Source organism: Platalea leucorodia, assembly GCF_965183815.1.
Source record: "Platalea leucorodia genome assembly, chromosome: 17".
In the NCBI taxonomy this organism is placed as follows: domain Eukaryota; kingdom Metazoa; phylum Chordata; class Aves; order Pelecaniformes; family Threskiornithidae; genus Platalea; species Platalea leucorodia.
This window is the reverse complement of record NC_138839.1, coordinates 10828455-10851598: the sequence shown is the minus strand read 5'-3', so window position 1 is coordinate 10851598 and position 23144 is coordinate 10828455.

Here is a 23144-nt window from a genome sequence, read left to right as displayed (position 1 = left end):
ATGCACCACGAAGGTGGCCTCTCATGCCCTGCAGCTGCGGGGAGGAAGGCTTTTTTCCCCCCACGGTGGGCTAGCAAGTGTCCCCGGGGGTTTTTTGCCTTCCTCTGCAGCATTGAGCACGGCCCCTTGCCAGGGCTCCTTTGGGCCGCTTTGGCTAGGTGCCTGCTGCTCCTGTTCCACGAAGACAGCCCTCGTGCCCCGCATGCGGGCCGGAGGACGCTTTCTAGACTCCCAGGGCGGACGCCCAGGGTGGCCCCCGGGGGTTGCTTCTTCTCCTGCGTAGCATTGAGCGCAGCCCCTTGTCAGGGCTCCTCTGGGCCCTTTGGGCTCAGTTCTTGCCCGCTGCTCTTGCACCTCCGAGGCGCCACTCGTGCCCTGGCGCTCCCTGGCTCTTTTGCCCATTGCAGGTTTGGAGCAGGAGCGAGCTCTGCTCTTCCCTTGGCTCCGTTTCCCGAGGTGTTCTTGCTTCTGCAAAACAGCCTGTGCTTGGAAAGGCTGCAGGCTTGCTGCACCATCCGGAGCTGCAGCTTTTCAGCTCTCCCTGCATGCCATCCAAGCGCAGGGCAGGCAGGAGAGCGCTTTTCATGCCTCCCTGGCCAAGAAGCACAGCGGAGCAAGTTTGGGAAGGCAAAAGGGGTGCTTGTCATCGACACGTGTCCTGCTTGTGAAAATACCCCAGGGCACCACACCCCTCCTCTTCTCCTCCTTTTCGGTGTGTGGTGGGTACCCATCCTCCTTCTTCAAGTTCTTCTGCACTGCTGAGAAACGAGGGACTGCTTGGCCTGTATTCCTGCTGCTCCTTTCTGCAGCTTTCCTTTGCCAGACTGCAAGGGATGCTTTTTCAAACTAAACTGAAGAACACATCAGCCTGCTCCTGGCTCCACATGCGCATTGTGTTAATGCTCGTGAGCATCGGCTCTGAAAGAGATTCAGCCAAATAGCCTAGAAGAGCCTAAAACAAAAGAAGATCAAATAAAATAATAAAATAATAAAATAAAATACCAAACCAAAATAGAAACACATAAAGCAAGGTAAAATAAAATAAGATAAACCAACATAAAAGATAACAGTAAGAAATAAACCCAAAGAAAATGTAATAAAATCAAATACAGTAACCTAACATGAAAGAAACGAAACTAAACTAACATCAACCAACAGAACAAGACAGAAAATAAAAGAAAGTCAAATCAAGTAAAATGAAATCAAATCCTGTTCCCACTTGTATCCTTCTTGATTTGTGTCCTCAAAGGTGTTTCTGGAGCTGTAAACCCCCTGGCATTTCAGGCAAATAGTGGTCTCCTTGTTATTCGCCTCATCGTCAGTGCAGGGAATAGAACACAAGTGAAGAGAAGAGAAGGGTTGAGTTGGAAGGGACCTGCAGCCATCCTTCAGGACTGTCTAGCTGAGGTGAAGACGACTAGCAGGAGCAAGGCAAAGGCTGAGAGGGCTGCCGTCCCTTTCAGGAAAGGTATTGAGGGTGAAGGCCAAGGGAGGAGAAAAGCTCTTGAGTGCAAGGAAAAAGATGGTCAAGAAGAGAAAACGATTTGGGGCTTCTTTCCCAGAAGAAGACCTCACCATAAGCAGGGTAGTAGCAAATGTCCCTTGGTGCATGGGTCAGGAACGGCGAGGCCATCCTGCACGTGCTCTCGGTCTCTGCACAGTTCACGCCGAGGGAACCCAAAGCCTTGCTTTCACCTCTGGCATCCCCACAACCAAATGAATGTAGATGGGACCAACAGCCTTCACGACGTAGTCTGAATGTGCAGATGTATTTAGCGGGACGCCCAGCAGCTGTGCCCAGGGCATGGCCAGCAAGGGCAGGGACAGCCCCCTGAGCCTCCTGGGCCCAGGGAGTGCCTCGGGGCCAGCAGCCCAAAGGCCTTCCTGGGAAGGATGCTGGGCGGAGGGCCGGCGGGCGGGGCCGCGCGGGGGGGCCCCGTCACCCCCGTGTCACAGTGCCAGCAGCCGGCAACGCAGCAGTCACCGTGCCCCGGGGCAGCATAAAAGGGAGCACGCTCCCGCGTCGCGCTGCCATAGCTGGCCTGGGGGCAGCCCCAAGACGTGCGAGAGGAAGTCCTTGAGGAGGCGGTGGAATTGCTTGGCGAGGGCTGAGGGAGGAAGGCCGGAGGAGGCTCGACGAGGCTGCTGGAGACGAGAAGAACCACCAAGAGCTGGAGGTTCGCGAGGCTGGCTGGCCTTTTCAGCTGGCTAGCAGTGGCAAGAGCAAGGGAATGCCTTCTTGAGGAGCACTGCAGAGCTCGCCATCCTCATCCCCTGCGGAGCCAGTGTCAGCAGCCGTGAGGAATGGGATGCAGAGATGTTGGCGGGGGCGCCGGTGCTTTGGAGCAGCCGCTGGTGCCTTGCCAGGCGCTGGAAGGGTCGTTGTCCCCCAGGTGGATCAGGCCGGGGGCGTTTTGCCCCTCTGGGAAGGCCCTGAGGTGGCAGCAGGCGGAGGGAGAATCGGGGTTGGGCATCTCCTGGGAGGCGTGAGCAGCCTGCGGGCCGAGGAGGCAGGTCTTGCTCACGTGCTCAGGGAATAGCCCATCGCCGGCGACGCTGGGGTCAGGAAGGAATTTTCCCCCGGGGCAGATCGGCTCTGGTGCCCGGGGGTTTTTTGCCTTCCTCTGCAGCACTGAGCATGAGCACTTGTCAGGGCTCCTCTGGGCCATTTTGGCTGGGTTACTGCCTGTTGCTCATGCACCACGAAGGTGGCCTCTCATGCCCTGCAGCTGCGGGGAGGAAGGCTTTTTTCCCCCCACGGTGGGCTAGCAAGTGTCCCCGGGGGTTTTTTGCCTTCCTCTGCAGCACTGAGCACGGCCCCTTGCCAGGGCTCCTTTGGGCCGCTTTGGCTAGGTGCCTGCTACTCCAGTTCCACGAAGACGGCCCTCGTGCCCCGCATGCGGGGGGAGGACGCTTTCTAGACTCCCAGGGCGCACGCCCAGGGTGGCCCCCGGGGGTTGCTTCTTCTCCTGCGTAGCATTGAGCGCAGCCCCTTGTCAGGGCTCCTCTGGGCCCTTTGGGCTCAGTTCTTGCCCGCTGCTCTTGCACCTCCGAGGCGCCACTCGTGCCCTGGCGCTCCCTGGCTCTTTTGCCCATTGCAGGTTTGGAGCAGGAGCGAGCTCTGCTCTTCCCTTGGCTCCGTTTCCCGAGGTGTTCTTGCTTCTGCAAAACAGCCTGTGCTTGGAAGGGCTGCAGGCTTGCTGCACCATCCGGAGCTGCAGCTTTTCAGCTCTCCCTGCATGCCATCCAAGCGCAGGGCAGGCAGGAGAGCGCTTTTCATGCCTCCCTGGCCAAGAAGCACAGCGGAGCAAGTTTGGGAAGGCAAAAGGGGTGCTTGTCATCGACACGTGTCCTGCTTGTGAAAATACCCCAGGGCACCACACCCCTCCTCTTCTCCTCCTTTTCGGTGTGTGGTGGGTACCCATCCTCCTTCTTCAAGTTCTTCTGCACTGCTGAGAAACCAGGGACTGCTTGGCCTGTATTCCTGCTGCTCCTTTCTGCAGCTTTCCTTTGCCAGACTGCAAGGGATGCTTTTTCAAACTAAACTGAAGAACACATCAGCCTGCTCCTGCCTCCACATGCGCATTGTGTTAATGCTCGTGAGCATCGGCTCTGAAAGAGATTCAGCCAAATAGCCCAAAAGAGCCTAAAACAAAAGAAGATCAAATAAAATAATAAAATAATAAAATAAAATACCAAAACAAAATAGAAACACATAAAGCAAGGTAAAATAAAATAAGATAAACCAACATAAAAGATAATAGTAAGAAATAAACCCAAAGAAAATGTAATAAAATCAAATACAGTAACCTAACATGAAAGAAACGAAACTAAACTAACATCAACCAACAGAACAAGACAGAAAATAAAAGAAAGTCAAATCCAGTAAAATGAAATCAAATCCTGTTCCCACTTGTATCCTTCTTGATTTGTGTCCTCAAAGGTGTTTCTGGAGCTGTAAACCCCCTGGCATTTCAGGCAACTAGTGGTCTCCTTGTTATTCGCCTCATCGTCAGTGCAGAGAATAGAACACAAGTGAAGAGAAGAGAAGGGTTGAGTTGGAAGGGACCTGCAGCCATCCTTCAGGACTGTCTAGCTGAGGTGAAGACGACTAGCAGGAGCAAGGCAAAGGCTGAGAGGGCTGCCGTCCCTTTCAGGAAAGGTATTGAGGGTGAAGGCCAAGGGAGGAGAAAAGCTCTTGAGTGCAAGGAAAAAGATGGTCAAGAAGAGAAAACGATTTGGGGCTTCTTTCCCAGAAGAAGACCTCACCATAAGCAGGGTAGTAGCAAATGTCCCTTGGTGCATGGGTCAGGAACGGCGAGGCCATCCTGCACGTGCTCTCCGTCTCTGCACAGTTCACGCCGAGGGAACCCAAAGCCTTGCTTTCACCTCTGGCATCCCCACAACCAAATGAATGTAGATGGGACCAACAGCCTTCACGACGTAGTCTGAATGTGCAGATGTATTTAGCGGGACGCCCAGCAGCTGTGCCCAGGGCATGGCCAGCAAGGGCAGGGACAGCCCCCTGAGCCTCCTGGGCCCAGGGAGTGCCTCGGGGCCAGCAGCCCAAAGGCCTTCCTGGGAAGGATGCTGGGCGGAGGGCCGGCGGGCGGGGCCGCGCGGGGGGGCCCCGTCACCCCCGTGTCACAGTGCCAGCAGCCGGCAACGCAGCAGTCACCATGCCCCGGGGCAGCATAAAAGGGAGCACGCTCCCGCGTCGCGCTGCCATAGCTGGCCTGGGGGCAGCCCCAAGACGTGCGAGAGGAAGTCCTTGAGGAGGCGGTGGAATTCCTTGGCGAGGGCTGAGGGAGGAAGGCCGGAGGAGGCTCGACGAGGCTGCTGGAGACGAGAAGAACCACCAAGAGCTGGAGGTTCGCGAGGCTGGCTGGCCTTTTCAGCTGGCTAGCAGTGTCAAGAGCAAGGGAATGCCTTCTTGAGGAGCACTGCAGAGCTCGCCATCCTCATCCCCTGCGGAGCCAGTGTCAGCAGCCGTGAGGAATGGGATGCAGAGATGTTGGCGGGGGCGCCGGTGCTTTGGAGCAGCCGCTGGTGCCTTGCCAGGCGCTGGAAGGGTCGTTGTCCCCCAGGTGGATCAGGCCGGGGGCGTTTTGCCCCTCTGGGAAGGCCCTGAGGTGGCAGCAGGCGGAGGGAGAATCGGGGTTGGGCATCTCCTGGGAGGCGTGAGCAGCCTGCGGGCCGAGGAGGCAGGTCTTGCTCACGTGCTCAGGGAATAGCCCATCGCCGGCGACGCTGGGGTCAGGAAGGAATTTTCCCCCGGGGCAGATCGGCTCTGGTGCCCGGGGGTTTTTTGCCTTCCTCTGCAGCACTGAGCATGAGCACTTGTCAGGGCTCCTCTGGGCCATTTTGGCTGGGTTACTGCCTGTTGCTCATGCACCACGAAGGTGGCCTCTCATGCCCTGCAGCTGCGGGGAGGAAGGCTTTTTTCCCCCCACGGTGGGCTAGCAAGTGTCCCCGGGGGTTTTTTGCCTTCCTCTGCAGCATTGAGCACGGCCCCTTGCCAGGGCTCCTTTGGGCCGCTTTGGCTAGGTGCCTGCTACTCCAGTTCCACGAAGACGGCCCTCGTGCCCCGCATGCGGGGGGAGGACGCTTTCTAGACTCCCAGGGCGCACGCCCAGGGTGGCCCCCGGGGGTTGCTTCTTCTCCTGCGTAGCATTGAGCGCAGCCCCTTGTCAGGGCTCCTCTGGGCCCTTTGGGCTCAGTTCTTGCCCGCTGCTCTTGCACCTCCGAGGCGCCACTCGTGCCCTGGCGCTCCCTGGCTCTTTTGCCCATTGCAGGTTTGGAGCAGGAGCGAGCTCTGCTCTTCCCTTGGCTCCGTTTCCCGAGGTGTTCTTGCTTCTGCAAAACAGCCTGTGCTTGGAAGGGCTGCAGGCTTGCTGCACCATCCGGAGCTGCAGCTTTTCAGCTCTCCCTGCATGCCATCCAAGCGCAGGGCAGGCAGGAGAGCGCTTTTCATGCCTCCCTGGCCAAGAAGCACAGCGGAGCAAGTTTGGGAAGGCAAAAGGGGTGCTTGTCATCGACACGTGTCCTGCTTGTGAAAATACCCCAGGGCACCACACCCCTCCTCTTCTCCTCCTTTTCGGTGTGTGGTGGGTACCCATCCTCCTTCTTCAAGTTCTTCTGCACTGCTGAGAAACGAGGGACTGCTTGGCCTGTATTCCTGCTGCTCCTTTCTGCAGCTTTCCTTTGCCAGACTGCAAGGGATGCTTTTTCAAACTAAACTGAAGAACACATCAGCCTGCTCCTGGCTCCACATGCGCATTGTGTTAATGCTCGTGAGCATCGGCTCTGAAAGAGATTCAGCCAAATAGCCCAAAAGAGCCTAAAACAAAAGAAGATCAAATAAAATAATAAAATAATAAAATAAAATACCAAAACAAAATAGAAACACATAAAGCAAGGTAAAATAAAATAAGATAAACCAACATAAAAGATAATAGTAAGAAATAAACCCAAAGAAAATGTAATAAAATCAAATACAGTAACCTAACATGAAAGAAACGAAACTAAACTAACATCAACCAACAGAACAAGACAGAAAATAAAAGAAAGTCAAATCAAGTAAAATGAAATCAAATCCTGTTCCCACTTGTATCCTTCTTGATTTGTGTCCTCAAAGGTGTTTCTGGAGCTGTAAACCCCCTGGCATTTCAGGCAAATAGTGGTCTCCTTGTTATTCGCCTCATCGTCAGTGCAGGGAATAGAACACAAGTGAAGAGAAGAGAAGGGTTGAGTTGGAAGGGACCTGCAGCCATCCTTCAGGACTGTCTAGCTGAGGTGAAGACGACTAGCAGGAGCAAGGCAAAGGCTGAGAGGGCTGCCGTCCCTTTCAGGAAAGGTATTGAGGGTGAAGGCCAAGGGAGGAGAAAAGCTCTTGAGTGCAAGGAAAAAGATGGTCAAGAAGAGAAAACGATTTGGGGCTTCTTTCCCAGAAGAAGACCTCAGCATAAGCAGGGTAGTAGCAAATGTCCCTTGGTGCATGGGTCAGGAACGGCGAGGCCATCCTGCACGTGCTCTCGGTCTCTGCACAGTTCACGCCGAGGGAACCCAAAGCCTTGCTTTCACCTCTGGCATCCCCACAACCAAATGAATGTAGATGGGACCAACAGCCTTCACGACGTAGTCTGAATGTGCAGATGTATTTAGCGGGACGCCCAGCAGCTGTGCCCAGGGCATGGCCAGCAAGGGCAGGGACAGCCCCCTGAGCCTCCTGGGCCCAGGGAGTGCCTCGGGGCCAGCAGCCCAAAGGCCTTCCTGGGAAGGATGCTGGGCGGAGGGCCGGCGGGCGGGGCCGCGCGGGGGGGCCCCGTCACCCCCGTGTCACAGTGCCAGCAGCCGGCAACGCAGCAGTCACCGTGCCCCGGGGCAGCATAAAAGGGAGCACGCTCCCGCGTCGCGCTGCCATAGCTGGCCTGGGGGCAGCCCCAAGACGTGCGAGAGGAAGTCCTTGAGGAGGCGGTGGAATTGCTTGGCGAGGGCTGAGGGAGGAAGGCCGGAGGAGGCTCGACGAGGCTGCTGGAGACGAGAAGAACCACCAAGAGCTGGAGGTTCGCGAGGCTGGCTGGCCTTTTCAGCTGGCTAGCAGTGTCAAGAGCAAGGGAATGCCTTCTTGAGGAGCACTGCAGAGCTCGCCATCCTCATCCCCTGCGGAGCCAGTGTCAGCAGCCGTGAGGAATGGGATGCAGAGATGTTGGCGGGGGCGCCGGTGCTTTGGAGCAGCCGCTGGTGCCTTGCCAGGCGCTGGAAGGGTCGTTGTCCCCCAGGTGGATCAGGCCGGGGGCGTTTTGCCCCTCTGGGAAGGCCCTGAGGTGGCAGCAGGCGGAGGGAGAATCGGGGTTGGGCATCTCCTGGGAGGCGTGAGCAGCCTGCGGGCCGAGGAGGCAGGTCTTGCTCACGTGCTCAGGGAATAGCCCATCGCCGGCGACGCTGGGGTCAGGAAGGAATTTTCCCCCGGGGCAGATCGGCTCTGGTGCCCGGGGGTTTTTTGCCTTCCTCTGCAGCACTGAGCATGAGCACTTGTCAGGGCTCCTCTGGGCCATTTTGGCTGGGTTACTGCCTGTTGCTCATGCACCACGAAGGTGGCCTCTCATGCCCTGCAGCTGCGGGGAGGAAGGCTTTTTTCCCCCCACGGTGGGCTAGCAAGTGTCCCCGGGGGTTTTTTGCCTTCATCTGCAGCACTGAGCACGGCCCCTTGCCAGGGCTCCTTTGGGCCGCTTTGGCTAGGTGCCTGCTACTCCAGTTCCACGAAGACGGCCCTCGTGCCCCGCATGCGGGCGGGAGGACGCTTTCTAGACTCCCAGGGCGCACGCCCAGGGTGGCCCCCGGGGGTTGCTTCTTCTCCTGCGTAGCATTGAGCGCAGCCCCTTGTCAGGGCTCCTCTGGGCCCTTTGGGCTCAGTTCTTGCCCGCTGCTCTTGCACCTCCGAGGCGCCACTCGTGCCCTGGCGCTCCCTGGCTCTTTTGCCCATTGCAGGTTTGGAGCAGGAGCGAGCTCTGCTCTTCCCTTGGCTCCGTTTCCCGAGGTGTTCTTGCTTCTGCAAAACAGCCTGTGCTTGGAAAGGCTGCAGGCTTGCTGCACCATCCGGAGCTGCAGCTTTTCAGCTCTCCCTGCATGCCATCCAAGCGCAGGGCAGGCAGGAGAGCGCTTTTCATGCCTCCCTGGCCAAGAAGCACAGCGGAGCAAGTTTGGGAAGGCAAAAGGGGTGCTTGTCATCGACACGTGTCCTGCTTGTCAAAATACCCCAGGGCACCACACCCCTCCTCTTCTCCTCCTTTTCGGTGTGTGGTGGGTACCCATCCTCCTTCTTCAAGTTCTTCTGCACTGCTGAGAAACGAGGGACTGCTTGGCCTGTATTCCTGCTGCTCCTTTCTGCAGCTTTCCTTTGCCAGACTGCAAGGGATGCTTTTTCAAACTAAACTGAAGAACACATCAGCCTGCTCCTGGCTCCACATGCGCATTGTGTTAATGCTCGTGAGCATCGGCTCTGAAAGAGATTCAGCCAAATAGCCCAAAAGAGCCTAAAACAAAAGAAGATCAAATAAAATAATAAAATAATAAAATAAAATACCAAAACAAAATAGAAACACATAAAGCAAGGTAAAATAAAATAAGATAAACCAACATAAAAGATAATAGTAAGAAATAAACCCAAAGAAAATGTAATAAAATCAAATACAGTAACCTAACATGAAAGAAACGAAACTAAACTAACATCAACCAACAGAACAAGACAGAAAATAAAAGAAAGTCAAATCAAGTAAAATGAAATCAAATCCTGTTCCCACTTGTATCCTTCTTGATTTGTGTCCTCAAAGGTGTTTCTGGAGCTGTAAACCCCCTGGCATTTCAGGCAAATAGTGGTCTCCTTGTTATTCGCCTCATCGTCAGTGCAGGGAATAGAACACAAGTGAAGAGAAGAGAAGGGTTGAGTTGGAAGGGACCTGCAGCGATCCTTCAGGACTGTCTAGCTGAGGTGAAGACGACTAGCAGGTGCAAGGCAAAGGCTGAGAGGGCTGCCGTCCCTTTCAGGAAAGGTATTGAGGGTGAAGGCCAAGGGAGGAGAAAAGCTCTTGAGTGCAAGGAAAAAGATGGTCAAGAAGAGAAAACGATTTGGGACTTCTTTCCCAGAAGAAGACCTCACCATAAGCAGGGTAGTAGCAAATGTCCCTTGGTGCATGGGTCAGGAACGGCGAGGCCATCCTGCACGTGCTCTCGGTCTCTGCACAGTTCACGCCGAGGGAACCCAAAGCCTTGCTTTCACCTCTGGCATCCCCACAACCAAATGAATGTAGATGGGACCAACAGCCTTCACGACGTAGTCTGAATGTGCAGATGTATTTAGCGGGACGCCCAGCAGCTGTGCCCAGGGCATGGCCAGCAAGGGCAGGGACAGCCCCCTGAGCCTCCTGGGCCCAGGGAGTGCCTCGGGGCCAGCAGCCCAAAGGCCTTCCTGGGAAGGATGCTGGGCGGAGGGCCGGCGGGCGGGGCCGCGCGGGGGGGCCCCGTCACCCCCGTGTCACAGTGCCAGCAGCCGGCAACGCAGCAGTCACCATGCCCCGGGGCAGCATAAAAGGGAGCACGCTCCCGCGTCGCGCTGCCATAGCTGGCCTGGGGGCAGCCCCAAGACGTGCGAGAGGAAGTCCTTGAGGAGGCGGTGGAATTGCTTGGCGAGGGCTGAGGGAGGAAGGCCGGAGGAGGCTCGACGAGGCTGCTGGAGACGAGAAGAACCACCAAGAGCTGGAGGTTCGCGAGGCTGGCTGGCCTTTTCAGCTGGCTAGCAGTGTCAAGAGCAAGGGAATGCCTTCTTGAGGAGCACTGCAGAGCTCGCCATCCTCATCCCCTGCGGAGCCAGTGTCAGCAGCCGTGAGGAATGGGATGCAGAGATGTTGGCGGGGGCGCCGGTGCTTTGGAGCAGCCGCTGGTGCCTTGCCAGGCGCTGGAAGGGTCGTTGTCCCCCAGGTGGATCAGGCCGGGGGCGTTTTGCCCCTCTGGGAAGGCCCTGAGGTGGCAGCAGGCGGAGGGAGAATCGGGGTTGGGCATCTCCTGGGAGGCGTGAGCAGCCTGCGGGCCGAGGAGGCAGGTCTTGCTCACGTGCTCAGGGAATAGCCCATCGCCGGCGACGCTGGGGTCAGGAAGGAATTTTCCCCCGGGGCAGATCGGCTCTGGTGCCCGGGGGTTTTTTGCCTTCCTCTGCAGCACTGAGCATGAGCACTTGTCAGGGCTCCTCTGGGCCATTTTGGCTGGGTTACTGCCTGTTGCTCATGCACCACGAAGGTGGCCTCTCATGCCCTGCAGCTGCGGGGAGGAAGGCTTTTTTCCCCCCACGGTGGGCTAGCAAGTGTCCCCGGGGGTTTTTTGCCTTCCTCTGCAGCATTGAGCACGGCCCCTTGCCAGGGCTCCTTTGGGCCGTTTTGGCTAGGTGCCTGCTACTCCTGTTCCACGAAGACGGCCCTCGTGCCCCGCATGCGGGCCGGAGGACGCTTTCTAGACTCCCAGGGCGGACGCCCAGGGTGGCCCCCGGGGGTTGCTTCTTCTCCTGCGTAGCATTGAGCGCAGCCCCTTGTCAGGGCTCCTCTGGGCCCTTTGGGCTCAGTTCTTGCCCGCTGCTCTTGCACCTCCGAGGCGCCACTCGTGCCCTGGCGCTCCCTGGCTCTTTTGCCCATTGCAGGTTTGGAGCAGGAGCGAGCTCTGCTCTTCCCTTGGCTCCGTTTCCCGAGGTGTTCTTGCTTCTGCAAAACAGCCTGTGCTTGGAAAGGCTGCAGGCTTGCTGCACCATCCGGAGCTGCAGCTTTTCAGCTCTCCCTGCATGCCATCCAAGCGCAGGGCAGGCAGGAGAGCGCTTTTCATGCCTCCCTGGCCAAGAAGCACAGCGGAGCAAGTTTGGGAAGGCAAAAGGGGTGCTTGTCATCGACACGTGTCCTGCTTGTCAAAATACCCCAGGGCACCACACCCCTCCTCTTCTCCTCCTTTTCGGTGTGTGGTGGGTACCCATCCTCCTTCTTCAAGTTCTTCTGCACTGCTGAGAAACGAGGGACTGCTTGGCCTGTATTCCTGCTGCTCCTTTCTGCAGCTTTCCTTTGCCAGACTGCAAGGGATGCTTTTTCAAACTAAACTGAAGAACACATCAGCCTGCTCCTGGCTCCACATGCGCATTGTGTTAATGCTCGTGAGCATCGGCTCTGAAAGAGATTCAGCCAAATAGCCCAAAAGAGCCTAAAACAAAAGAAGATCAAATAAAATAATAAAATAATAAAATAAAATACCAAAACAAAATAGAAACACATAAAGCAAGGTAAAATAAAATAAGATAAACCAACATAAAAGATGATAGTAAGAAATAAACCCAAAGAAAATGTAATAAAATCAAATACAGTAACCTAACATGAAAGAAACGAAACTAAACTAACATCAACCAACAGAACAAGACAGAAAATAAAAGAAAGTCAAATCAAGTAAAATGAAATCAAATCCTGTTCCCACTTGTATCCTTCTTGATTTGTGTCCTCAAAGGTGTTTCTGGAGCTGTAAACCCCCTGGCATTTCAGGCAAATAGTGGTCTCCTTGTTATTCGCCTCATCGTCAGTGCAGGGAATAGAACACAAGTGAAGAGAAGAGAAGGGTTGAGTTGGAAGGGACCTGCAGCGATCCTTCAGGACTGTCTAGCTGAGGTGAAGACGACTAGCAGGAGCAAGGCAAAGGCTGAGAGGGCTGCCGTCCCTTTCAGGAAAGGTATTGAGGGTGAAGGCCAAGGGAGGAGAAAAGCTCTTGAGTGCAAGGAAAAAGATGGTCAAGAAGAGAAAACGATTTGGGACTTCTTTCCCAGAAGAAGACCTCAGCATAAGCAGGGTAGTAGCAAATGTCCCTTGGTGCATGGGTCAGGAACGGCGAGGCCATCCTGCACGTGCTCTCGGTCTCTGCACAGTTCACGCCGAGGGAACCCAAAGCCTTGCTTTCACCTCTGGCATCCCCACAACCAAATGAATGTAGATGGGACCAACAGCCTTCACGACGTAGTCTGAATGTGCAGATGTATTTAGCGGGACGCCCAGCAGCTGTGCCCAGGGCATGGCCAGCAAGGGCAGGGACAGCCCCCTGAGCCTCCTGGGCCCAGGGAGTGCCTCGGGGCCAGCAGCCCAAAGGCCTTCCTGGGAAGGATGCTGGGCGGAGGGCCGGCGGGCGGGGCCGCGCGGGGGGGCCCCGTCACCCCCGTGTCACAGTGCCAGCAGCCGGCAACGCAGCAGTCACCATGCCCCGGGGCAGCATAAAAGGGAGCACGCTCCCGCGTCGCGCTGCCATAGCTGGCCTGGGGGCAGCCCCAAGACGTGCGAGAGGAAGTCCTTGGGGAGGCGGTGGAATTACTTGGCGAGGGCTGAGGGAGGAAGGCCGGAGGAGGCTCGACGAGGCTGCTGGAGACGAGAAGAACCACCAAGAGCTGGAGGTTCGCGAGGCTGGCTGGCCTTTTCAGCTGGCTAGCAGTGTCAAGAGCAAGGGAATGCCTTCTTGAGGAGCACTGCAGAGCTCGCCATCCTCATCCCCTGCGGAGCCAGTGTCAGCAGCCGTGAGGAATGGGATGCAGAGATGTTGGCGGGGGCGCCGGTGCTTTGGAGCAGCCGCTGGTGCCTTGCCAGGCGCTGGAAGGGTCGTTGTCCCCCAGGTGGATCAGGCCGGGGGCGTTTTGCCCCTCTGGGAAGGCCCTGAGGTGGCAGCAGGCGGAGGGAGAATCGGGGTTGGGCATCTCCTGGGAGGCGTGAGCAGCCTGCGGGCCGAGGAGGCAGGTCTTGCTCACGTGCTCAGGGAATAGCCCATCGCCGGCGACGCTGGGGTCAGGAAGGAATTTTCCCCCGGGGCAGATCGGCTCTGGTGCCCGGGGGTTTTTTGCCTTCCCCTGCAGCACTGAGCATGAGCACTTGTCAGGGCTCCTCTGGGCCATTTTGGCTGGGTTACTGCCTGTTGCTCATGCACCACGAAGGTGGCCTCTCATGCCCTGCAGCTGCGGGGAGGAAGGCTTTTTTCCCCCCACGGTGGGCTAGCAAGTGTCCCCGGGGGTTTTTTGCCTTCATCTGCAGCACTGAGCACGGCCCCTTGCCAGGGCTCCTTTGGGCCGCTTTGGCTAGGTGCCTGCTACTCCTGTTCCACGAAGACAGCCCTCGTGCCCCGCATGCGGGCGGGAGGACGCTTTCTAGACTCCCAGGGCGCACGCCCAGGGTGGCCCCCGGGGGTTGCTTCTTCTCCTGCGTAGCATTGAGCGCAGCCCCTTGTCAGGGCTCCTCTGGGCCCTTTGGGCTCAGTTCTTGCCCGCTGCTCTTGCACCTCCGAGGCGCCACTCGTGCCCTGGCGCTCCCTGGCTCTTTTGCCCATTGCAGGTTTGGAGCAGGAGCGAGCTCTGCTCTTCCCTTGGCTCCGTTTCCCGAGGTGTTCTTGCTTCTGCAAAACAGCCTGTGCTTGGAAAGGCTGCAGGCTTGCTGCACCATCCGGAGCTGCAGCTTTTCAGCTCTCCCTGCATGCCATCCAAGCGCAGGGCAGGCAGGAGAGCGCTTTTCATGCCTCCCTGGCCAAGAAGCACAGCGGAGCAAGTTTGGGAAGGCAAAAGGGGTGCTTGTCATCGACACGTGTCCTGCTTGTGAAAATACCCCAGGGCACCACACCCCTCCTCTTCTCCTCCTTTTCGGTGTGTGGTGGGTACCCATCCTCCTTCTTCAAGTTCTTCTGCACTGCTGAGAAACGAGGGACTGCTTGGCCTGTATTCCTGCTGCTCCTTTCTGCAGCTTTCCTTTGCCAGACTGCAAGGGATGCTTTTTCAAACTAAACTGAAGAACACATCAGCCTGCTCCTGGCTCCACATGCGCATTGTGTTAATGCTCGTGAGCATCGGCTCTGAAAGAGATTCAGCCAAATAGCCCAAAAGAGCCTAAAACAAAAGAAGATCAAATAAAATAATAAAATAATAAAATAAAATACCAAAACAAAATAGAAACACATAAAGCAAGGTAAAATAAAATAAGATAAACCAACATAAAAGATAATAGTAAGAAATAAACCCAAAGAAAATGTAATAAAATCAAATACAGTAACCTAACATGAAAGAAACGAAACTAAACTAACATCAACCAACAGAACAAGACAGAAAATAAAAGAAAGTCAAATCAAGTAAAATGAAATCAAATCCTGTTCCCACTTGTATCCTTCTTGATTTGTGTCCTCAAAAGTGTTTCTGGAGCTGTAAACCCCCTGGCATTTCAGGCAAATAGTGGTCTCCTTGTTATTCGCCTCATCGTCAGTGCAGGGAATAGAACACAAGTGAAGAGAAGAGAAGGGTTGAGTTGGAAGGGACCTGCAGCGATCCTTCAGGACTGTCTAGCTGAGGTGAAGACGACTAGCAGGAGCAAGGCAAAGGCTGAGAGGGCTGCCGTCCCTTTCAGGAAAGGTATTGAGGGTGAAGGCCAAGGGAGGAGAAAAGCTCTTGAGTGCAAGGAAAAAGATGGTCAAGAAGAGAAAACGATTTGGGGCTTCTTTCCCAGAAGAAGACCTCACCATAAGCAGGGTAGTAGCAAATGTCCCTTGGTGCATGGGTCAGGAACGGCGAGGCCATCCTGCACGTGCTCTCGGTCTCTGCACAGTTCACGCCGAGGGAACCCAAAGCCTTGCTTTCACCTCTGGCATCCCCACAACCAAATGAATGTAGATGGGACCAACAGCCTTCACGACGTAGTCTGAATGTGCAGATGTATTTAGCGGGACGCCCAGCAGCTGTGCCCAGGGCATGGCCAGCAAGGGCAGGGACAGCCCCCTGAGCCTCCTGGGCCCAGGGAGTGCCTCGGGGCCAGCAGCCCAAAGGCCTTCCTGGGAAGGATGCTGGGCGGAGGGCCGGCGGGCGGGGCCGCGCGGGGGGGCCCCGTCACCCCCGTGTCACAGTGCCAGCAGCCGGCAACGCAGCAGTCACCATGCCCCGGGGCAGCATAAAAGGGAGCACGCTCCCGCGTCGCGCTGCCATAGCTGGCCTGGGGGCAGCCCCAAGACGTGCGAGAGGAAGTCCTTGAGGAGGCGGTGGAATTCCTTGGCGAAGGCTGAGGGAGGAAGGCCGGAGGAGGCTCGACGAGGCTGCTGGAGACGAGAAGAACCACCAAGAGCTGGAGGTTCGCGAGGCTGGCTGGCCTTTTCAGCTGGCTAGCAGTGGCAAGAGCAAGGGAATGCCTTCTTGAGGAGCACTGCAGAGCTCGCCATCCTCATCCCCTGCGGAGCCAGTGTCAGCAGCCGTGAGGAATGGGATGCAGAGATGTTGGCGGGGGCGCCGGTGCTTTGGAGCAGCCGCTGGTGCCTTGCCAGGCGCTGGAAGGGTCGTTGTCCCCCAGGTGGATCAGGCCGGGGGCGTTTTGCCCCTCTGGGAAGGCCCTGAGGTGGCAGCAGGCGGAGGGAGAATCGGGGTTGGGCATCTCCTGGGAGGCGTGAGCAGCCTGCGGGCCGAGGAGGCAGGTCTTGCTCACGTGCTCAGGGAATAGCCCATCGCCGGCGACGCTGGGGTCAGGAAGGAATTTTCCCCCGGGGCAGATCGGCTCTGGTGCCCGGGGGTTTTTTGCCTTCCTCTGCAGCACTGAGCATGAGCACTTGTCAGGGCTCCTCTGGGCCATTTTGGCTGGGTTACTGCCTGTTGCTCATGCACCACGAAGGTGGCCTCTCATGCCCTGCAGCTGCGGGGAGGAAGGCTTTTTTCCCCCCACGGTGGGCTAGCAAGTGTCCCCGGGGATTTTTTGCCTTCCTCTGCAGCATTGAGCACGGCCCCTTGCCAGGGCTCCTTTGGGCCGTTTTGGCTAGGTGCCTGCTACTCCTGTTCCACGAAGACGGCCCTCGTGCCCCGCATGCGGGCCGGAGGACGCTTTCTAGACTCCCAGGGCGGACGCCCAGGGTGGCCCCCGGGGGTTGCTTCTTCTCCTGCGTAGCATTGAGCGCAGCCCCTTGTCAGGGCTCCTCTGGGCCCTTTGGGCTCAGTTCTTGCCCGCTGCTCTTGCACCTCCGAGGCGCCACTCGTGCCCTGGCGCTCCCTGGCTCTTTTGCCCATTGCAGGTTTGGAGCAGGAGCGAGCTCTGCTCTTCCCTTGGCTCCGTTTCCCGAGGTGTTCTTGCTTCTGCAAAACAGCCTGTGCTTGGAAAGGCTGCAGGCTTGCTGCACCATCCGGAGCTGCAGCTTTTCAGCTCTCCCTGCATGCCATCCAAGCGCAGGGCAGGCAGGAGAGCGCTTTTCATGCCTCCCTGGCCAAGAAGCACAGCGGAGCAAGTTTGGGAAGGCAAAAGGGGTGCTTGTCATCGACACGTGTCCTGCTTGTCAAAATACCCCAGGGCACCACACCCCTCCTCTTCTCCTCCTTTTCGGGGTGTGGTGGGTACCCATCCTCCTTCTTCAAGTTCTTCTGCACTGCTGAGAAACGAGGGACTGCTTGGCCTGTATTCCTGCTGCTCCTTTCTGCAGCTTTCCTTTGCCAGACTGCAAGGGATGCTTTTTCAAACTAAACTGAAGAACACATCAGCCTGCTCCTGGCTCCACATGCGCATTGTGTTAATGCTCGTGAGCATCGGCTCTGAAAGAGATTCAGCCAAATAGCCCAAAAGAGCCTAAAACAAAAGAAGATCAAATAAAATAATAAAATAATAAAATAAAATACCAAAACAAAATAGAAACACATAAAGCAAGGTAAAATAAAATAAGATAAACCAACATAAAAGATGATAGTAAGAAATAAACCCAAAGAAAATGTAATAAAATCAAATACAGTAACCTAACATGAAAGAAACGAAACTAAACTAACATCAACCAACAGAACAAGACAGAAAATAAAAGAAAGTCAAATCAAGTAAAATGAAATCAAATCCTGTTCCCACTTGTATCCTTCTTGATTTGTGTCCTCAAAGGTGTTTCTGGAGCTGTAAACCCCCTGGCATTTCAGGCAAATAGTGGTCTCCTTGTTATTCGCCTCATCGTCAGTGCAGGGAATAGAACACAAGTGAAGAGAAGAGAAGGGTTGAGTTGGAAGGGACCTGCAGCCATCCTTCAGGACTGTCTAGCTGAGGTGAAGACGACTAGCAGGAGCAAGGCAAAGGCTGAGAGGGCTGCCGTCCCTTTCAGGAAAGGTATTGAGGGTGAAGGCCAAGGGAGGAGAAAAGCTCTTGAGTGCAAGGAAAAAGATGGTCAAGAAGAGAAAACGATTTGGGACTTCTTTCCCAGAAGAAGACCTCAGCATAAGCAGGGTAGTAGCAAATGTCCCTTGGTGCATGGGTCAGGAACGGCGAGGCCATCCTGCACGTGCTCTCGGTCTCTGCACAGTTCACGCCGAGGGAACCCAAAGCCTTGCTTTCACCTCTGGCATCCCCACAACCAAATGAATGTAGATGGGACCAACAGCCTTCACGACGTAGTCTGAATGTGCAGATGTATTTAGCGGGACGCCCAGCAGCTGTGCCCAGGGCATGGCCAGCAAGGGCAGGGACAGCCCCCTGAGCCTCCTGGGCCCAGGGAGTGCCTCGGGGCCAGCAGCCCAAAGGCCTTCCTGGGAAGGATGCTGGGCGGAGGGCCGGCGGGCGGGGCCGCGCGGGGGGGCCCCGTCACCCCCGTGTCACAGTGCCAGCAGCCGGCAACGCAGCAGTCACCATGCCCCGGGGCAGCATAAAAGGGAGCACGCTCCCGCGTCGCGCTGCCATAGCTGGCCTGGGGGCAGCCCCAAGACGTGCGAGAGGAAGTCCTTGAGGAGGCGGTGGAATTACTTGGCGAGGGCTGAGGGAGGAAGGCCGGAGGAGGCTCGACGAGGCTGCTGGAGACGAGAAGAACCACCAAGAGCTGGAGGTTCGCGAGGCTGGCTGGCCTTTTCAGCTGGCTAGCAGTGTCAAGAGCAAGGGAATGCCTTCTTGAGGAGCACTGCAGAGCTCGCCATCCTCATCCCCTGCGGAGCCAGTGTCAGCAGCCGTGAGGAATGGGATGCAGAGATGTTGGCGGGGGCGCCGGTGCTTTGGAGCAGCCGCTGGTGCCTTGCCAGGCGCTGGAAGGGTCGTTGTCCCCCAGGTGGATCAGGCCGGGGGCGTTTTGCCCCTCTGGGAAGGCCCTGAGGTGGCAGCAGGCGGAGGGAGAATCGGGGTTGGGCATCTCCTGGGAGGCGTGAGCAGCCTGCGGGCCGAGGAGGCAGGTCTTGCTCACGTGCTCAGGGAATAGCCCATCGCCGGCGACGCTGGGGTCAGGAAGGAATTTTCCCCCGGGGCAGATCGGCTCTGGTGCCCGGGGGTTTTTTGCCTTCCCCTGCAGCACTGAGCATGAGCACTTGTCAGGGCTCCTCTGGGCCATTTTGGCTGGGTTACTGCCTGTTGCTCATGCACCACGAAGGTGGCCTCTCATGCCCTGCAGCTGCGGGGAGGAAGGCTTTTTTCCCCCCACGGTGGGCTAGCAAGTGTCCCCGGGGGTTTTTTGCCTTCATCTGCAGCACTGAGCACGGCCCCTTGCCAGGGCTCCTTTGGGCCGCTTTGGCTAGGTGCCTGCTACTCCAGTTCCACGAAGACGGCCCTCGTGCCCCGCATGCGGGCGGGAGGACGCTTTCTAGACTCCCAGGGCGCACGCCCAGGGTGGCCCCCGGGGGTTGCTTCTTCTCCTGCGTAGCATTGAGCGCAGCCCCTTGTCAGGGCTCCTCTGGGCCCTTTGGGCTCAGTTCTTGCCCGCTGCTCTTGCACCTCCGAGGCGCCACTCGTGCCCTGGCGCTCCCTGGCTCTTTTGCCCATTGCAGGTTTGGAGCAGGAGCGAGCTCTGCTCTTCCCTTGGCTCCGTTTCCCGAGGTGTTCTTGCTTCTGCAAAACAGCCTGTGCTTGGAAAGGCTGCAGGCTTGCTGCACCATCCGGAGCTGCAGCTTTTCAGCTCTCCCTGCATGCCATCCAAGCGCAGGGCAGGCAGGAGAGCGCTTTTCATGCCTCCCTGGCCAAGAAGCACAGCGGAGCAAGTTTGGGAAGGCAAAAGGGGTGCTTGTCATCGACACGTGTCCTGCTTGTCAAAATACCCCAGGGCACCACACCCCTCCTCTTCTCCTCCTTTTCGGGGTGTGGTGGGTACCCATCCTCCTTCTTCAAGTTCTTCTGCACTGCTGAGAAACGAGGGACTGCTTGGCCTGTATTCCTGCTGCTCCTTTCTGCAGCTTTCCTTTGCCAGACTGCAAGGGATGCTTTTTCAAACTAAACTGAAGAACACATCAGCCTGCTCCTGGCTCCACATGCGCATTGTGTTAATGCTCGTGAGCATCGGCTCTGAAAGAGATTCAGCCAAATAGCCCAAAAGAGCCTAAAACAAAAGAAGATCAAATAAAATAATAAAATAATAAAATAAAATACCAAAACAAAATAGAAACACATAAAGCAAGGTAAAATAAAATAAGATAAACCAACATAAAAGATGATAGTAAGAAATAAACCCAAAGAAAATGTAATAAAATCAAATACAGTAACCTAACATGAAAGAAACGAAACTAAACTAACATCAACCAACAGAACAAGACAGAAAATAAAAGAAAGTCAAATCAAGTAAAATGAAATCAAATCCTGTTCCCACTTGTATCCTTCTTGATTTGTGTCCTCAAAGGTGTTTCTGGAGCTGTAAACCCCCTGGCATTTCAGGCAAATAGTGGTCTCCTTGTTATTCGCCTCATCGTCAGTGCAGGGAATAGAACACAAGTGAAGAGAAGAGAAGGGTTGAGTTGGAAGGGACCTGCAGCGATCCTTCAGGACTGTCTAGCTGAGGTGAAGACGACTAGCAGGAGCAAGGCAAAGGCTGAGAGGGCTGCCGTCCCTTTCAGGAAAGGTATTGAGGGTGAAGGCCAAGGGAGGAGAAAAGCTCTTGAGTGCAAGGAAAAAGATGGTCAAGAAGAGAAAACGATTTGGGACTTCTTTCCCAGAAGAAGACCTCAGCATAAGCAGGGTAGTAGCAAATGTCCCTTGGTGCATGGGTCAGGAACGGCGAGGCCATCCTGCACGTGCTCTCGGTCTCTGCACAGTTCACGCCGAGGGAACCCAAAGCCTTGCTTTCACCTCTGGCATCCCCACAACCAAATGAATGTAGATGGGACCAACAGCCTTCACGACGTAGTCTGAATGTGCAGATGTATTTAGCGGGACGCCCAGCAGCTGTGCCCAGGGCATGGCCAGCAAGGGCAGGGACAGCCCCCTGAGCCTCCTGGGCCCAGGGAGTGCCTCGGGGCCAGCAGCCCAAAGGCCTTCCTGGGAAGGATGCTGGGCGGAGGGCCGGCGGGCGGGGCCGCGCGGGGGGGCCCCGTCACCCCCGTGTCACAGTGCCAGCACCCGGCAACGCAGCAGTCACCATGCCCCGGGGCAGCATAAAAGGGAGCACGCTCCCGCGTCGCGCTGCCATAGCTGGCCTGGGGGCAGCCCCAAGACGTGCGAGAGGAAGTCCTTGAGGAGGCGGTGGAATTACTTGGCGAGGGCTGAGGGAGGAAGGCCGGAGGAGGCTCGACGAGGCTGCTGGAGACGAGAAGAACCACCAAGAGCTGGAGGTTCGCGAGGCTGGCTGGCCTTTTCAGCTGGCTAGCAGTGTCAAGAGCAAGGGAATGCCTTCTTGAGGAGCACTGCAGAGCTCGCCATCCTCATCCCCTGCGGAGCCAGTGTCAGCAGCCGTGAGGAATGGGATGCAGAGATGTTGGCGGGGGCGCCGGTGCTTTGGAGCAGCCGCTGGTGCCTTGCCAGGCGCTGGAAGGGTCGTTGTCCCCCAGGTGGATCAGGCCGGGGGCGTTTTGCCCCTCTGGGAAGGCCCTGAGGTGGCAGCAGGCGGAGGGAGAATCGGGGTTGGGCATCTCCTGGGAGGCGTGAGCAGCCTGCGGGCCGAGGAGGCAGGTCTTGCTCACGTGCTCAGGGAATAGCCCATCGCCGGCGACGCTGGGGTCAGGAAGGAATTTTCCCCCGGGGCAGATCGGCTCTGGTGCCCGGGGGTTTTTTGCCTTCCCCTGCAGCACTGAGCATGAGCACTTGTCAGGGCTCCTCTGGGCCATTTTGGCTGGGTTACTGCCTGTTGCTCATGCACCACGAAGGTGGCCTCTCATGCCCTGCAGCTGCGGGGAGGAAGGCTTTTTTCCCCCCACGGTGGGCTAGCAAGTGTCCCCGGGGGTTTTTTGCCTTCATCTGCAGCACTGAGCACGGCCCCTTGCCAGGGCTCCTTTGGGCCGCTTTGGCTAGGTGCCTGCTACTCCAGTTCCACGAAGACGGCCCTCGTGCCCCGCATGCGGGCGGGAGGACGCTTTCTAGACTCCCAGGGCGCACGCCCAGGGTGGCCCCCGGGGGTTGCTTCTTCTCCTGCGTAGCATTGAGCGCAGCCCCTTGTCAGGGCTCCTCTGGGCCCTTTGGGCTCAGTTCTTGCCCGCTGCTCTTGCACCTCCGAGGCGCCACTCGTGCCCTGGCGCTCCCTGGCTCTTTTGCCCATTGCAGGTTTGGAGCAGGAGCGAGCTCTGCTCTTCCCTTGGCTCCGTTTCCCGAGGTGTTCTTGCTTCTGCAAAACAGCCTGTGCTTGGAAAGGCTGCAGGCTTGCTGCACCATCCGGAGCTGCAGCTTTTCAGCTCTCCCTGCATGCCATCCAAGCGCAGGGCAGGCAGGAGAGCGCTTTTCATGCCTCCCTGGCCAAGAAGCACAGCGGAGCAAGTTTGGGAAGGCAAAAGGGGTGCTTGTCATCGACACGTGTCCTGCTTGTGAAAATACCCCAGGGCACCACACCCCTCCTCTTCTCCTCCTTTTCGGTGTGTGGTGGGTACCCATCCTCCTTCTTCAAGTTCTTCTGCACTGCTGAGAAACGAGGGACTGCTTGGCCTGTATTCCTGCTGCTCCTTTCTGCAGCTTTCCTTTGCCAGACTGCAAGGGATGCTTTTTCAAACTAAACTGAAGAACACATCAGCCTGCTCCTGGCTCCACATGCGCATTGTGTTAATGCTCGTGAGCATCGGCTCTGAAAGAGATTCAGCCAAATAGCCCAAAAGAGCCTAAAACAAAAGAAGATCAAATAAAATAATAAAATAATAAAATAAAATACCAAAACAAAATAGAAACACATAAAGCAAGGTAAAATAAAATAAGATAAACCAACATAAAAGATAATAGTAAGAAATAAACCCAAAGAAAATGTAATAAAATCAAATACAGTAACCTAACATGAAAGAAACGAAACTAAACTAACATCAACCAACAGAACAAGACAGAAAATAAAAGAAAGTCAAATCAAGTAAAATGAAATCAAATCCTGTTCCCACTTGTATCCTTCTTGATTTGTGTCCTCAAAAGTGTTTCTGGAGCTGTAAACCCCCTGGCATTTCAGGCAAATAGTGGTCTCCTTGTTATTCGCCTCATCGTCAGTGCAGGGAATAGAACACAAGTGAAGAGAAGAGAAGGGTTGAGTTGGAAGGGACCTGCAGCGATCCTTCAGGACTGTCTAGCTGAGGTGAAGACGACTAGCAGGAGCAAGGCAAAGGCTGAGAGGGCTGCCGTCCCTTTCAGGAAAGGTATTGAGGGTGAAGGCCAAGGGAGGAGAAAAGCTCTTGAGTGCAAGGAAAAAGATGGTCAAGAAGAGAAAACGATTTGGGGCTTCTTTCCCAGAAGAAGACCTCACCATAAGCAGGG